The following is a 15,416-nucleotide window of genomic DNA, read 5'->3' on the forward strand; positions in this document are numbered from 1 at the left end:
CAGTCTGCTGCTAACCATGTGAATGTCAGAGCCAGCAGACTGAAAACTACAAATATTTAGGTCTTGGTCCACCTTCCTCACAGCCTGACACAAAGCCCTGCAAGTGATGCCAGGGCCCTGTCATCATTCTTACTGAAATTAGGTGACACAGCCCAAAGTAAAAGAATACTTTCCACTTCAGGTCACCCTGGTTCCACACTGTCATAGGTTAAGTTGAATATTTGCTGCTGTTATTCATACCATGCTGCCATCATGCCAGCTTCAAAATGAAGGTGTTGGCTGGAGCAAAGTATTCGCTTAAAGTTCAAATTGCAACAAGAGAGGCTTCCTGTCTGGGTTGCTGCTTTTATGTTCCAGGTTTTGGGTGTTGGCTCTGGTCCACAAGAATGATGGTTATATAGTGGGACTTGGGTATGTGACAGTTTAGGCTGTACCTTTAAGAAAGGATAGCTGCAGAATTCTCTAGCTGAATGTTTGGGTGTAAAAAGGAAAGCAAAAGGAAGATAATTCTAAACTAATTTCACTGGTAGATGAGTGGGATGTAGTTTTATGATTTTACATTCTGGTCTCAGTATGTCTTCTGTTTCTTGGCCAGACTGAATGCATGTTGACCCTGAACTGAAACTGATAAGATAAGCAGCTGACTTTCTTAACAACTGCTTTGAGCTTAACTGGAATTCTCTTAACATTCTTTTTCTACTGTTCTCTCTTTTTATTTTTTTTTTTCTGTGTTGTGTTCTTTCCTGTAAATTCTTGTATGATATTGTAAATACTGTATATTTTATATATATTCATTGCATTTCATTATTGCTTGTAAAATACAGCTTCATTCACTTCTCTGACTGTGCCTAGCCGAGTTTTTGTTGGTGCGGGTGCATTAAACCATCACACCACTACAGGGTAGCGCACTGGTTTTCTTTTATGCTTTATGTTTTTCTTGCATTTTGCTGTGCTTTTTCTGCAAATAGGCTAAGATAAGATAATTGTGCATTGTATTATTAGCTAAGGTAATTATGCACTTAAAGAATCCCATTTATATTAAACTTTTATCTCACTCTGGAAGTTTTTGTGTGTGATACTTTTCAATCTCTTCTGTTTTGGAGGAAAACAGACAGGTTAACTGGTTCTCAAGGTTTAACCTGTTATAGAATCATAGAATCAACAAGGTTGGAAAAGACCTCAAAGATCATGAAGTCCAACCTGTCACCCAACACCTCATGGCTACTAAACAATGGCACCGAGTGCTAAGTCCAATCCCTTTTTGAACGCCCCTAGGGATGGTGACTCCACCACCTCCCTGGGCAGCAAATTCCAATGGCTAACAACTCTCTCTGTGAAGAATTTCCTCCTCACCTCAAGCCTAAACTTCCTCTGTTACACACACCAACCTATGGCATTTTTCAGCCATCAGCAAATCCTTGAAGACTAACAACTTGAATATCTGGAGTAATAAGATTCAGTCACTCAGTGTAAATGGTGAACAAAATTAACAACTCTAAGTCTTTCTACCTCTTCTCCTTCCTGCCCGCCTTTTGGGAGAAGGTAGTCCAAATTCACATATGCACAGAGGAAGGAAAGAAAAAGCAAAAAATAAAAAAAAAAAAATAATAATAATAATAATAATAATAATAATAATAATAATAATAATAATAATAATAATAACAATAACAATAATAATAACAATAATAATAATAATAAATAAAAAAACCCAGAAGATTCAGCCCTAATAGATTCTTTTGTTCCCATTTCCCCTACCTCTCACTTTCTAGAGCCAAACTCACAGCTCAGCAGTTGTTCATAGTATTATTAAGGTCATTACACTGCTGCCAGTTAAATATATTTAAGCACTTCTGGAAATTAACAAATACTTCCAGGAAATTTGCTTAAGGGTCTTATTTCCCTAGTGGTAAAATAGATGTTCAGCTAGAAGAGATTGTTATTAGATAGTAACTTTATTTCAAAGAAATGTAGATGAACAGGAAGGGCCTTTATTCACGCAGACAGGAATGAGAGTGAAGATAAATCCTTTCAATCCCAGATCCCTTGGGACGTGATTTAGGAGAGGAAGGGTCACGTTGCTAGAAGTGAAGAGCCCAATCCTGTTTCTTCTCTGGCCACTTCCCAGGAGTGTGAAGCTTTCCTCAGTGCTGTTTGTTGCTTCAGAGGTCCTACCTATGGGAACATTAACAGGGTAGTGCTGACAAATGCCTGAGATCAGGAGACAGCTGCTGCTCAGATGGACCTCTCAAGCTCTGCTGGTATTCCTGACTAATACAGCTCAAATATTCAAGTTCATAATTTTCCAGTTGGTTCTGGATTTAACCAAAAGCCCAAGAGACACACTGGAACAGTTTCTTGAAAATAAATCAATAAAGCATTTGGTAGCATTTTAATCTGTTTTCTCTCCTAATACTTTGTCTGCTTCTGCGTATTGCTTGGTGTAAGTAGCTCCAAGTATCAACATCAGGACACTTTTGACAACTGAAATAAACTTGGTTATCATAATGCTATCTGAACTGACTTTCCTCCTTGGACTTAAGGAAGTGGGCAATTCACATATATATAATATTGGAGTATCCTTTTTACATCCCCATTTACCATCATTGTCAAAACCAACTAAAACAAAACCACAAAGAAATAAGCAATACCTCACACACAAATAAAACAAACAACCCAACAATGCTTTTACTGAAACATCTGCATCAGGAATAGTGTGGGCAGCAGGAGCAGGGAAGTCATTCTGCCCCTGTACTCAGCACTAGTTAGGCCACACCTTGAGTCCTGTGTCCTGTTCTGGGCCCCTCAGTTTAAGAAGGACATTGAGACTCTTGAACATGTCCAGAGAAGGGCAGAGAGGCTGGGGAGAGGACTTGAGCGCAATCACTATGAGGAGAGGTTGAGGGAGCTGGGCTTGCTTAGCCTGGAGAAGAGTAAGTTCAGGGGAGACCTTCTTGCTGTCTACAACTACCTGAAGGGAGGATGTAGCCAGGAGGGGGTTGGTCTCTTCTCCCAGGCAACCAGCACCAGAACAAGGGGACACAGTCTCAAGCTGTGCCAGGAGAAGTTTAGGCTTGAGGTGAGGAGAAAGTTTGTCACAGAGAGAGTTGTTAGCCCTTGGAATGTGCTGCCCAGGGAGGTGGTGGAGTCACCATCCCTGGAGGTGTTCAAGAGGGGATTGGACGTAGCACTTGGCGCCATGAGGTGTGGGGTGACAGGTTGGACTTGATGATCCTCGAGGTCTCTTCCAACCTTATTGATTCTATGATTCTATCTAAGCTGTAGATTAATGTCATAGTCTGCTTTCTGTCAACCTCTAGGAAAGTCAAGCCAGAAATAATAAAGACTATGAAATCGCCAGAGAACATCATATCATCACAGTACAGCATCACACATTTTGACAATATATCTAACATTGGGTTTTATTTGGTCAACAAGTCTCCTATTACTAAATTTTTGGAATCTAACAGGACTTTCCCCCAAGTAATTTATTGTTCAGAAACTTTCATGACTTTCAACTTTAATGAGGGTCAGCTGCAATGATGCCACTGTTAAGGTACAATTATATCACATTCAAAGATTATTACTCTGAATTATTTATTACACAGTAACATCCAAAAGAATTGCTTAGTGAGACAAAACAAAGGAATAAGTAAACTGCAGTCATGGCTAGAAAGAAGGATGCTGGGGAGCAGGAGCCTCCTGATGATGGACCAGACAGTGGTGCATCTTCTTTGTGTAAGACTTGTCATTTGAGATACATGGGTATAGGCTAATAAAACATGCAAAATGCAGCATAAAGGGCTGCAAAGGCTCCGTTCCTGCAGAATATACCTCTTGAATAGAAGGTGGGGCTAGATAAGACAAGTTCTGTAGTTTTCCATCAAGTTCATCTTCATGCTATTGGACACAAACAGTGAAGCTCTCTAGAAAACAGCAGGAGGTGGTGGGGTCACGGTCCCTGGAGGTGTTCAAGAAGGGATTGGATGTGGCACTTGGTGCCATGGTTTAGTAGCCATGAGGTCTTGGGTGACAGGTTGGACTGCACTGATTAGAGAAAATTATGAAATTTCTATCAAAGTCTAGGAATATTAAGTGATTAAACACATTAATATATAAGAATAAGGTATTTTTCCACAAACCTTCCCCCCCCCTCGATAAATCAGAAAAAAAAAATGTGTCACAGCTTCAAATATTCAGAGCAGGTCCCTTATTTAGGCACAAGCATGGCACCACTTGGCATTTCTGATGCAGTTTGCAGTGTAGTTCTCTAGGTGGCACACCTGTCAATTTGATTTTTGTGGTTAAGGAATGGGTTGAGATTCTTAGAAACAACTGACCTTTCTCATACTTAATGCTGCTACTTATTGGGTGATAGGTTGGACTTGATAATCTCATAGTTCTTTTTCAACCTGGTTAATTGCATTGCATTGCATTGCATTGCATTGCATTGCATCCATTCCATTCCATTCCATTCCATTCCATTCCATTCCATTCCATTCCATTCCATTCCATTCCATTCTCCATTATCTAAATTGAAAGCTCAAAATGCTCCTAGATTCACTAGCTGCTCACCATAATCAATTAGTCCTCTACCAAGCTGTCAACCACATGAAACAACCTGTGACCCAGGAGAGCATCCACAGACAGGCTACAATTCTCCTATAGTTTTAACGATTTCTTTTCTGTGGTTTGCCCATAAACAGGAGTGGAAACTGGCTGAAGTGGCTTTTTTAGTACAGAGAGCCAAGATTCCTCATTTCCTTCTCTGCACAGAGGAATACATGGCCTACAACAAATCACAGGCATCACTTTTTTTTTTCCCTTGAATTTTTTGCTAGGTCTAGACACTGACCTTGACCGAGGTGTTCAGGAGGAGACTTGACAGGGTGCTTGGTTGCATGGTTTAGTTGGATGGGTGGTGTTGGATGATAGGTTGGAAGCGGTGATCTTGAAGGTCTCTTCCAACCTGGTCTATTCTATTCTATTCTATTCTATTCTATTCTATTCTATTCTATTCTATTCTATTCTATAACTGGAGCATTGAAGTTTTCAAAGACGCTGAAATTTTTCAGCTCTTGCTGAAATCAGTGAGAGCACAGGTTTCTTTTAACTCAAAAGCATATGCCCTTTGTATCTTACTTGATTACCCAAAAACCATTACTGAAATTCTTTGTTTATATATGTATATATACCTGTGCACACACACTTATATACACTTATGCTTTTAGGGCATCACAGCCTTACTTGCCTCCTGAGCAAAAAATCAGTGAAGTCTTCCTTCCTTACCACACAACCTGGTGTGTCTGAGCTGACTTACATGCCAGAATCAGAGCAGAGGAGGGAGACACTAGAGGTCATGCAAGACTTTATCACCAACTTGCTTTCTTTCCCAAGAGCCAAGGGTCCATGCATAGACTTGCTTCTTCTGGCACCATTCTATCCCTGCTGTCTGGATCCAGTGAGAAGCTGCTGAAAGCCTCTCTGAAAAGTGAGAAAGCTGGTTTTATGCTGACACTGGATTAGTGAGCGATGAACCACTGAGTACAACACAGCAGATGATAAAGCTCTTACATGTACAACTGTAGATTAGCCCTGATAGGACAGTACAAACCAGGGAAAGGGAAAGAACATGCAACAGAAAAGGTGCATCTAGAGTTCCCTGCTTCCTGTAGAACTCCTGTAGCCAAATGCCAGGGTAGGTGACACGGCAAATGCTGTCCACATGAGGGAATATGCTGGATGAAAGTATGTTTTGTGTGTATATTGAGCAATAAAACTAACAACAATAAGGTATTTAAAAAAAAAAAATCACAACTTGTTGTTCAGAAAAAAACAAAACCCAACACATTTAGTAGGTGACTCTATCCAAACTTCAGTAACTTTATAGGTGATACATAAAGAAAGATGACAGGATCCTTTCTCCAGCCCTGAACATTAATGCAGCAATGAATTTTCTGTCTGAATATCTGCTTAGAGACTGAATGACATCTGTTGCTGAGTCCCTTTTACCATTCTTTCTGATCTTAGTGATTCCCACAACTCAGTTTATTTACCTGTGATTAATGCAATCATTCCAAGCCCACGCTAGCAAATCCTTACTATCCGATCTGTAGCTTAGAGACGACCTTGATTCACAAGGTCAGCACAGATTTATGGGATTATAGCAACCTAGCCTGATCTTTACGAGTTGAGTTCCTATAGGAAAAAAATATTCTCTACTTAAAGGAAGAGTCTCCGCTGACTTGAAGTCTGAATTGCTCAGGGGTCCTTCATATATCACAGTGTCTGCAAATGCAAGCATCTGTTTCACATGCAGAGTCCTGTTGTAATGCTGTATAGTGCTGGAATGTGAAGGACCCTTGAAAAATAATGGAATCAGAAAAAAAAAATGGAAGTGAAAAGTCAATAATTCTATGTTTTGATGGCACACTGACAGCTATCTTAAGGTGAAACCCCATTATTCTGCTGTTAGGGCTCTGCAACCAAGTAGCATTCTACCTCCTGCTCTCAAAAATTGTATTTATACCAATTGTTACAGAATCAAGTTTCCAAACTGGATATTTAATACAGAATAGAATAGAAGAGAAATAACCAGGTTGGAAAAGACCTTTGAGATCATCGAGTCCAACCTATCATCCAACACTATCTAATCAACTAAACCATGGCACCAAGCACCTCATCAATTCTCTTCCTAAACGCCTCCAGTGATGGTGACTCCTCCTGATGACATTCCTCTTCTCTCACTGGTGTACCATCAGGGTTGGAGTCATAAACCATCACTGATTCTTAATGTCCTGTTTCTTTGACTTATTTCAAATCTTCAACTTGTTCCCCTCCTCCCCTTTTTTTCCTTTAGCTCCTCCAATGTACCTTTAGAGATATAAACTAACAAACAAAATAACAGCAACCTGTTGGCATCATGTGAGTGTTTTCATTGTTGGCTTCCATCTGTTCTGTACAGCTAGAACAGAAGCAGTTGCCATATCTGTTAAAAAATGTGTGGAAAAATGATGCATGCATTCCAGCACGTGTAGAGGTTGGGGTGAACATCATAACAAAAGGTGACTAGTAGCTTAGAAGGCATTTGGGACTAGTATCTAGCCATACAGCACAAGCCCTATGAGGAGAGGTTGAAGGAACTGGGGTTGCTTAGCCTGGAGAAGAGGAGGCTCAGGGGAGACCTTATTGCTGTCTACAACTACCTGAAGGGAGGTTGTAGCCAGGAGGGGGTTGGTCTCTTCTCCCAGGCAACCAGCACCAGAACAAGGGGACACAGTCTCAAGCTGTGCCAGGAGAAGTTTAGGCTTGAGGTGAGGAGAAAGTTTGTCACAGAGAGAGCTGTTAGCCCTTGGAATGTGCTGCCCAGGGAGGTGGTGGAGTCACCATCCCTGGAGGTGTTCAAGAGGGGATTGGACGTGGCACTTGGCACCATGTTTTTTTTATTGAATTTTATTTCCTGTTAGTGTAGCTTCATAATTACTGTAGCTTCATAATTTATGCTAGTTATAATTGTTTAGAAACTCTACATTTATCAATTTTCTGATGAATTTACAGAAAATTTACCATTCATACTGACTGTGAAAGTTGTGTGTTTATTTCCCTGCATTGTCACAAGGAAATAAAACCAGAGCATCTCAGAGAAGAATCATGTCCAGAGCTTATGTACCAGTGTATCCAAAACACAGCTGCATTGTATAAACAGCAATCCATTCACACCCCTGGGAAAAATCAGACCACAAATAAAACTGTCATAACAGACCAAAATCTACATCTGAATGACACACATTGCAGTGAAACAAACATTAACAATCATTATCTCCAGTATTATTAATCGGTATTGCCTGGCAAATTCTTTGCAAACTGAGTCAAACATTTCTCTGTTAGCCCACTCCTTCTGCAAATGGTCCCAGTGAAATCCCCTTGACAATTCTAATCTGCATAAGATGGAAGATAATGAGATATGAGCCCCTGCATGCTGGACCAGCTGTCTGGAAAAAGTATCTTGGGGACACTAACAATTTGAAATGCACTGTGAGATCCTCTATCATAAATTGCCTGCCTGCAGGATCATTCCACATGTCACACAAGGACATAAAAGTGAAGAACAGGGATGGGCAACAGAATGGACAGTAGCTGAACCAAAGAGGGAACAACAAATCCTTGAGTCCGATTGCAGGGATCAGTGGTGATAAAGTGACAGGCCGGTTCTTTGTGGTTCTGATGCTTTTCTGATCAAGGGTAAAGAAGGTGAACAGTTTTACTTTGGTACAGCAGACTTTTTCTTCATGAAGGTGTTGCAAACTTTAAACTTCATTTGAGACCACTGAGGAGGAAAACAGGGCAGCAACATTAAATTTGAGTCAAATACAAACCATGAATATAGTGAAGGCAAAAGGCATAGCAAATCACCATGTTTGGCATAACGCATGGTTAGTGGCCAGGGTTTGGCAGCAGGAGAATCCAAGGAAATTACAGTTTTAAAATTGAAGTGGAAACAAGATCAAAAATCAAGAAGCACTGCATTTCCTGCAAAAGTGAGGGGAACAAATTTGAGGGGCCTGAGCAAGGCCAATGCACGATCACACAGAATCACAGAATGACCAAGGTTGGAAGAGACCTCAAAGACCATCAAGTCCAATCTGTCACCACAGACCTCAGGACTAAACCATGGCACCAAGTGCCACATCCAATCCCCTCTTGAACACCTCTAGGGATGGTGACTCCACCACCTCCCTGGGCAGCACATTCCAATGGCTAACAACTCTCTCAGTGAAAAATACTGCATCAGAATTCAGAGGTGCAAAAAAAGTGATAGAGACTTTAATGAAACAAAACACAAATACCAAAAAAAGGCAAATCAAACCAACCAACCAAACAAACCAAAACAAATCACATCAAATAAAGTCATCAATCATAGAATAGAATCAAAGATCATCAATCCCAACCTGTCACCCAACACCTCATGACTACTAAAACATGCCATCAAGCGCCCCGTCCAATCCCCTCTTGAACACCTCCAGGGAAGGTGACTCCACCACCTCCCTGGGCAGTCCATTCCAATGGCTAATAACTCTCCCCTTTCCTCAAACCTAAACTTCCCCTAGTACAGCTTGAGACTGTGTCTTCTTGTTCTGGTGCTGATTGCCTGGGAGAAGAGACCAACACCCTCCTGGCTACAACCTCCCTTCTGGTAGTTGTACACAGCAAGAAGGTCTCTCCTGAGCCTCCTCTTCTCCAAGCTAAACAATCCCAGCTCCCTCAGCCTCTCCTCCTAGGGCTTGTGCTCGGGGCCTCTCACCAGCCTTGTTACCCTTCTCTGGACATGTTCAAGATTCTCAATATTTTTGTTAAATTTAAGGGCCCAGAACTGGACACAGGACTCAAGGTGCGGCCTAACCAGTGCTAAGTACAGAGGCACAATGACTTCCCTGCTCCTGCTGGCCACACTGTTCCTGATGCAGGCCAGGAATGAACAGCACATCTGAGTCCTGAATCCAGATTCAAAATCTCTGGAAGTCACTGAGTGCTTCATTCTGTGCCCCTAATTTATAGACATCTCTACATTTAAGAGGAATTGCTTGGCACTGATCTTACTCAGGAAACCATTGCATAACTTGTTCTGAATGCTTTGAACATTACCTTTTAGCATTTAAAACACTACTGTAAATGTATTTCAAGGCAGAAGAGACAGGCTCTGCACACAGATTCCTAAACACTGATGACAACAACATTATAAGAGTATAAAAACAGTCTAGTGTGTCATGAACTTCTACCTGTGGCCAGAGAAATGCAGCTTTCATTTCTGTCAGCACCTCCAGTAAAACTGGTTTTGTCACTGAACTATGTAAAACCACAGAACCAAGAGAAGCAGAAATCTCATGGGTTAGACATCTGGATTTATATGTTGCAGCTGTGTGCTAATTTCAAGTAATGCTTAACCTGCTTTGTTTTTAAAACAAATGCTTCAGCCTCTCATAATGACTTGGTCTTTAGCTGTTTATCTCAGCTGTCATGGTGAAAAATGCTGGAAAGAAGGTGCATGGATATTAGGCTACAAGAGGAGAATGACCTTGGTCAATGCTCATGACATGCTACTTAACTCCTAAATGGTGATTTTAATTTTTTTCCATTCCATCCTTGCCAAAAGAAGGAAACCCCCTATAATCTTTTTCATTCAAAGAAGAAAGGGAAATAGAGTCTTCAATGAACAAGTTCCTCCATAAGCTTTCAGGCAGTAAAAGTCTTCCTTGCAACCTGCATTCACCACCTCACTCCTTTTCCCTTTGATATAAGTGATGATCTATAGCATGTCTACAAGAAGGACTGCCAGTTGGAAGATAGAATAGAATAGAATAGAATAGAATAGAATAGAATAGAATAGAATAGAATAGAATAGAATAGAATAGAATAGAATAGACCAGACCAGACCAGATCAGACCAGGTTGGAAAAGACTTTCGAGGTCATTGAGTCCAACCTATCACCCAACACCATCTAATCAATTAAACCATGGCATCAAGTGCCCCATCTAGTCTCCTCCTAAACATCTCCAGTGATGGTGACTCCACCACCTCCCTGGGCAGCACATTCCAATGGCCAATCACTCTTTCTGTGAAGAACTTCTTCCTAACATCCAGCCTAAATATCTCCTGGTGCAGCTTGAGACTGTGTCCTCCTGTTCTGGTGCTGGTTGCCTGGGAGAAAAGACTAACCCCATCCCGGATACAACCTCCCTTCAGGTAGTTGTAGACAGCAAGAAGGTCTCCCCTGAGCCTTCTTCTCTCCAGGCTAAGCACCTCCAGTTCCCTCAGCCTCTCTTCATAGGGTTTGTGTTCCAAACCCCTCCCCAGCTTTGTTGCCCTTCTCTGGACATCTTCCAGCAACTCAACATCTTTCTAAACTGAGACCCCCCAGAACTGGACACAGTACTCAAGGTATGACCTAACCAGTGCTGAGCACAGGGGCAGATGAGTCCTACAGAGCGTGTTAAGAGCTCAGAGCAGTTTTGCAACATGAACAACCTAAGAATCTCCAAAGAGACGCAGAGGAAGAATCCTGAACATTAGTGTTTGCGTTTCTGATTAATGTTTTCAGCTGAAATTGTGCACGTTAACTTTTTGAGGTCAAAGGATTTTATACTTTTCAAAAAGAGAAAACTCAAACTTTTTGTTTTGTTTTGTTCCTGACAAGATCACATAATTACCTTTCACTTGCTCAGGGAAAACTGAAACCCAGGAAACCCAGGCAAGTGTAATGCTGTGCCTATTGGCACGTTCTGATTCACTGCCAGGGTAGAAAGGGAGCTGCTCATTTGCCTGACTGCCAGTGAAGTGAGGTAATAAAAGCCCAAATGCAGATACAGTCTGAATAACATAAAGTGATTTATGGATGTGTAACTTTTTTCTCCTGCTGATCTACAGGAAGCTATACTGATGGAAGCACTTTTGCATTGGCAATAACTGTATTTATGCTATACCAGTTTAATGACACATACAGAGTTAAAAAGCAAATCTTCTTAGTGTTGACAAGACCTAATCCACATGTATGAAGTAACCACATTTTCAACAGAATCTGGGGAATGGGAAAAAAAATAAAATCTATTTTGCTGAAAACCCCCAGGAGTTGATATGAATAGCTCACTCCTCTTTGTTTCATTTCCCTTAATTTTCTTACCTGTATACAATTGTTTCAAAGAAAGTATCACCAATTTTTCACTTAAAATACTGAAATTAAATCTAACATTACAGCATGTATGGTTTTAAGAGAATAATAGTATTTAGGATAGGATAAGACAGGATAGGATAGGATAGGATAGGATAGGATAGGATAGGATAGTTTCATAGTTTCATAGTTTCATTCAGGGTTGGAAGGGACCACAAGGATCATCTAGTTCCAACCCCCTGCCATGGGCAGGGACACCCCACACTAGATCAGGCTGGACAGAGCCTCATCCAGCCTGCTCTTAAACACCCCCAGGGACGGGGCCTCGACCACCTCCCTGGACAACCCATTCCAGGGTTTCACCACTCTCATGGTGAAGAATAGGATAGGATAGGATAGGATAGGATAGGATAGGATAGGATAGGATAGGATAGGATAGGATAGGATAGGATAGGATAGCATAGCATAGCATAGCATAGCATAGCATAGCATAGAATAGAATAGAATAGAATAGAATAGAATAGAAGTAACCAGGTTGAAAAAGACCTCATAGATCATCGAGTCCAACCTATCACCCAAGACCATCTGATCAACTAAACCATGGTACCAAGTGCCTCATCCGGTCTCTTCTTAAACACCTCCAGTGATGGTGATTCCACCACCTCCCTGGGCAGCACATTCCAATAGCCAATCTCTTTCGGGGAAGAACTTCTTCCTAACATCCAGCCTAAACCTCCTCTGATGCAGCTTGAAAGTGTGGCCTTTTGTTCTGGTGCTGGTTGCTTGGGAGAAGAAACCAACCCCCACCTGGCTATAATCTCCCTTCAGGTAGTTGTAGACCACAATAAGGTCTCCCCTGAGCCTCCTCTTCTCCAGGCTAAACAATCCCAGCTCCCTCAAACTCTCCTTGCAGAGTTTGTGCCCGAGGCCTCTCCCCAGCCTCATTGCCCTTCTCTGGACACGTTCAAGTGTCTCAATGTCCTTCTTAAACTGAGGAGTCCAGAACTGGACATAGTACTCAAGGTGAGGTCTAACCAGTGCTGAGTACAGGGACCATGACTCATTCCCCACAATGTGTACGTTCTCAAATTTACCAAGCCTTTTATAAGGCTATGTCTTTCTCTTATTCAGGAGGACATTGCACCCATAAGAATTGGGTGTCATGAAATACAGAGGAGACACTGGTTTACAGTGGAACATCAGAATAACTGTCAAATTCTGAGTGCTGAATGGCAGCTGCTCTATGGAGGTACAGCACCACTGGCAGCATTATGCTTTAGATGCAATGGTAATTCAAAATGCGTAGTGTCTGCTCTTGTGGAATCTAATGGTCCCATGGCAATATTGTATAACTACGGTGCCTTGGCCAATATCCCCCTTACCAGTGAAACACTTTTATACATCCCCAGCTGCGTATGAACCACAGTAGAGTACATCAGAGCAGTTGCTTTTGCCTGCACTATCCCTGCAGGATTCCTCTTTCTTCTGCTCTCCTTCAAAGCAAAGGCAGTTTCAGGGAAGCTGATAGGGATACATTAGAGAAAATCCTATTGTAAGCTGCAAGGAGGTGAGCCTTCATCCTGTTCTGCCCTGGGATGGAACCTGCTGATTTAAAAAGGGCTTTTAGGAATCCTTTCTGCAAGAAGAATGTGGTATAAAAATCTAATAGATTGTTTACTGTAAATTGGCCTATTGAATTATCTTTCTTTCAAATGCCAAGGTCATTCTTCATGAAACATGTACAATTTTTAACCATATTTAAGTTATAAAGGAGTAAGACTTAAAAAATCCCTATCATCTTAGGCTCAAACAGTTCAGGTTCAAAATCTCAGGTGATGCATGAACGATAAAGCCACTTTTGTGGTGCTTATTAGCTCCTGTAGATGAAGAACTAGGGCTACCACTTTCAAGCTTTTCCTTTTACCCACATTTGTTGCCCTCAAGTAAGATTTCTCAACTAGACTTCCAGTACAGGATTCTTTCTATACAGTGCTACATTCAACTGGCACACTTACTGCAGCACTAGAAATAAAATCAGGTTGCTTAAGAGCAGCACAAACCTGGATTTGGACATTTGGCAGGACAAGTGCAAACACAGTAGACAGCAAGAGGGAAAACAAAACATTGGTTTAAAACTAGGAAGCCAGCTGAATGCTGCAGTGAAGCCAAATAATTCATATTTCTAAAGGCTCCCAGAGCCCTTCCCTCCTTTTGGCTGGCTATATTTACTGGCCTCTGTTGTGTAGTTTAGGTTCAAGAAACATCCTACGAAGGTTTGTCCTAGATGACAAATCTCCTTGAGAGAAGCCAAATATCTTTCATCAAGTAATTTAAGATACATTACCAGGCTTATTCACTGCTAATGCAGGACTCTGAGCTTGGTTTAGGGTCATTTTCCTTCATTCTCTGCAGCAATGAGCTTTTTGTATAGCTTGGACACAGAGATTTCCCTCCATATAATTTTCATTAGAGGATATCATGCATCCAGTTCATATCAGAACTCACTTTTCAAGAGAAATTCATCATACTGCAGATGTGAACCACCAGAAGTAGAAAAATACTTGGGTACTGTTTTCAAGAACAAATATTTTCAATCTGTTCGTCATATTATAGAGGTGGAAGCCTTGGATAATGCTTGGAAGACCCTTCCAGATGGAGTTATAAACAAACCAGGCTTCTAAATTTGAGGCTTACTAACAGCCAATCTCTTCCCTCTCTCCTGGAAACATCCACTCATTGTCCTTGCAGACAGTCTACCCGTCAAGTGGTCTGTAATAAACACCTCCACTATCATTCCTGCTTTTACCACAGTAATCAAGGTCCCACTCTACAGTACATTGTGTAAAGGATCACACCAGCAGTGCTCCTATTGTTAGGCAAATGTTGATCTGCTCTCACAGATAAATCCTCCTAGGAGTTACATTGCTAGCTCAGCAGCCAGCCCCTCAAAATTGTGTGTAAAAGTTTGCTGGAGGCAGGGAACCTGGAAAAAGACAGCATCAAGACTGCAATACTAGGCAACCCTAGAGCTGATCTAATTCAGCTCTAACACAATTCAACAAATTATTAAAAAGAATAATAATTCTAGAAACTACATTAATGAGTAGTTATAGGGATAGAAAATTACAAAACAGGCGAGACCACAGTCTCAAGCTGCACCAGGGGAAGTTTAGACTGGAGGTGAGGAGAAAGTTTGTCACAGAGAGAGTTGTTAGCCCTTGGAATGTGCTGCCCAGGGAGGTGGTGGAGTCACCATCCCTGGAGGTGTTCAAGAGGGGATTGGACATGGCACTTGGTGCCATGGTTTAGTAGTCATGAGGTGTTGGGTGGCAGATTGGACTTGATGATCTTTGAGGTCTTTTCCAACTGTATTGATTCTATGATTCTATGATTCTAATTCTAAGGCAGTGGACCCATAGTACACTTAATACCAGCTCTCATGCTCATTCTCTCTTTGCAGTATAGACATATTTAAAGTGCTTGGCACCAGTCCTTGAGCAGAAGAGACTAGATGAGGATTTTGTAGACATGCAGGAAAGTGTTTGTTAAATCCACAGTACTTGCCTTGTTACTGTCAAAGAAATTCTCAAAGGTGATTTAATTTGGACATTTGAAAGAAAGACATGCTGGGTTTTTTTAAAGCTGAGTAGTTTCCCCAGTATTATAAATGTACCTGTGGTGGGACAATTCATGTGATGAAAGGTTTAATCACAGAGGCCAGGCATTCACAGTTGGATTTCAATTAAAGTGTGTGTTA

General features: G+C 41.3%; 1 long non-coding RNA gene across 2 annotated transcripts in view; it reads right to left on the minus strand.

The window, feature by feature from the left end:
• Positions 1 to 1,961: 1,961 nt before the first annotated feature.
• The window catches only part of LOC137451383 (uncharacterized), a 61,802-nt gene continuing 48,347 nt past the window's right edge, over positions 1,962 to 15,416 (minus strand). For both annotated transcript variants that reach the window (XR_010989807.1, XR_010989806.1), the window contains one exon: positions 1,962 to 2,172. This is a non-coding gene — a long non-coding RNA (uncharacterized lncRNA). The remainder of the gene's footprint in view (positions 2,173 to 15,416) is intronic.

This window comes from Melanerpes formicivorus, unplaced genomic scaffold (assembly GCF_026170545.1).
Source record: "Melanerpes formicivorus ecotype bairdi unplaced genomic scaffold, bMelFor1.0.p_v2 SCAF_43, whole genome shotgun sequence".
Taxonomy (NCBI): Eukaryota; Metazoa; Chordata; class Aves; order Piciformes; family Picidae; genus Melanerpes; species Melanerpes formicivorus.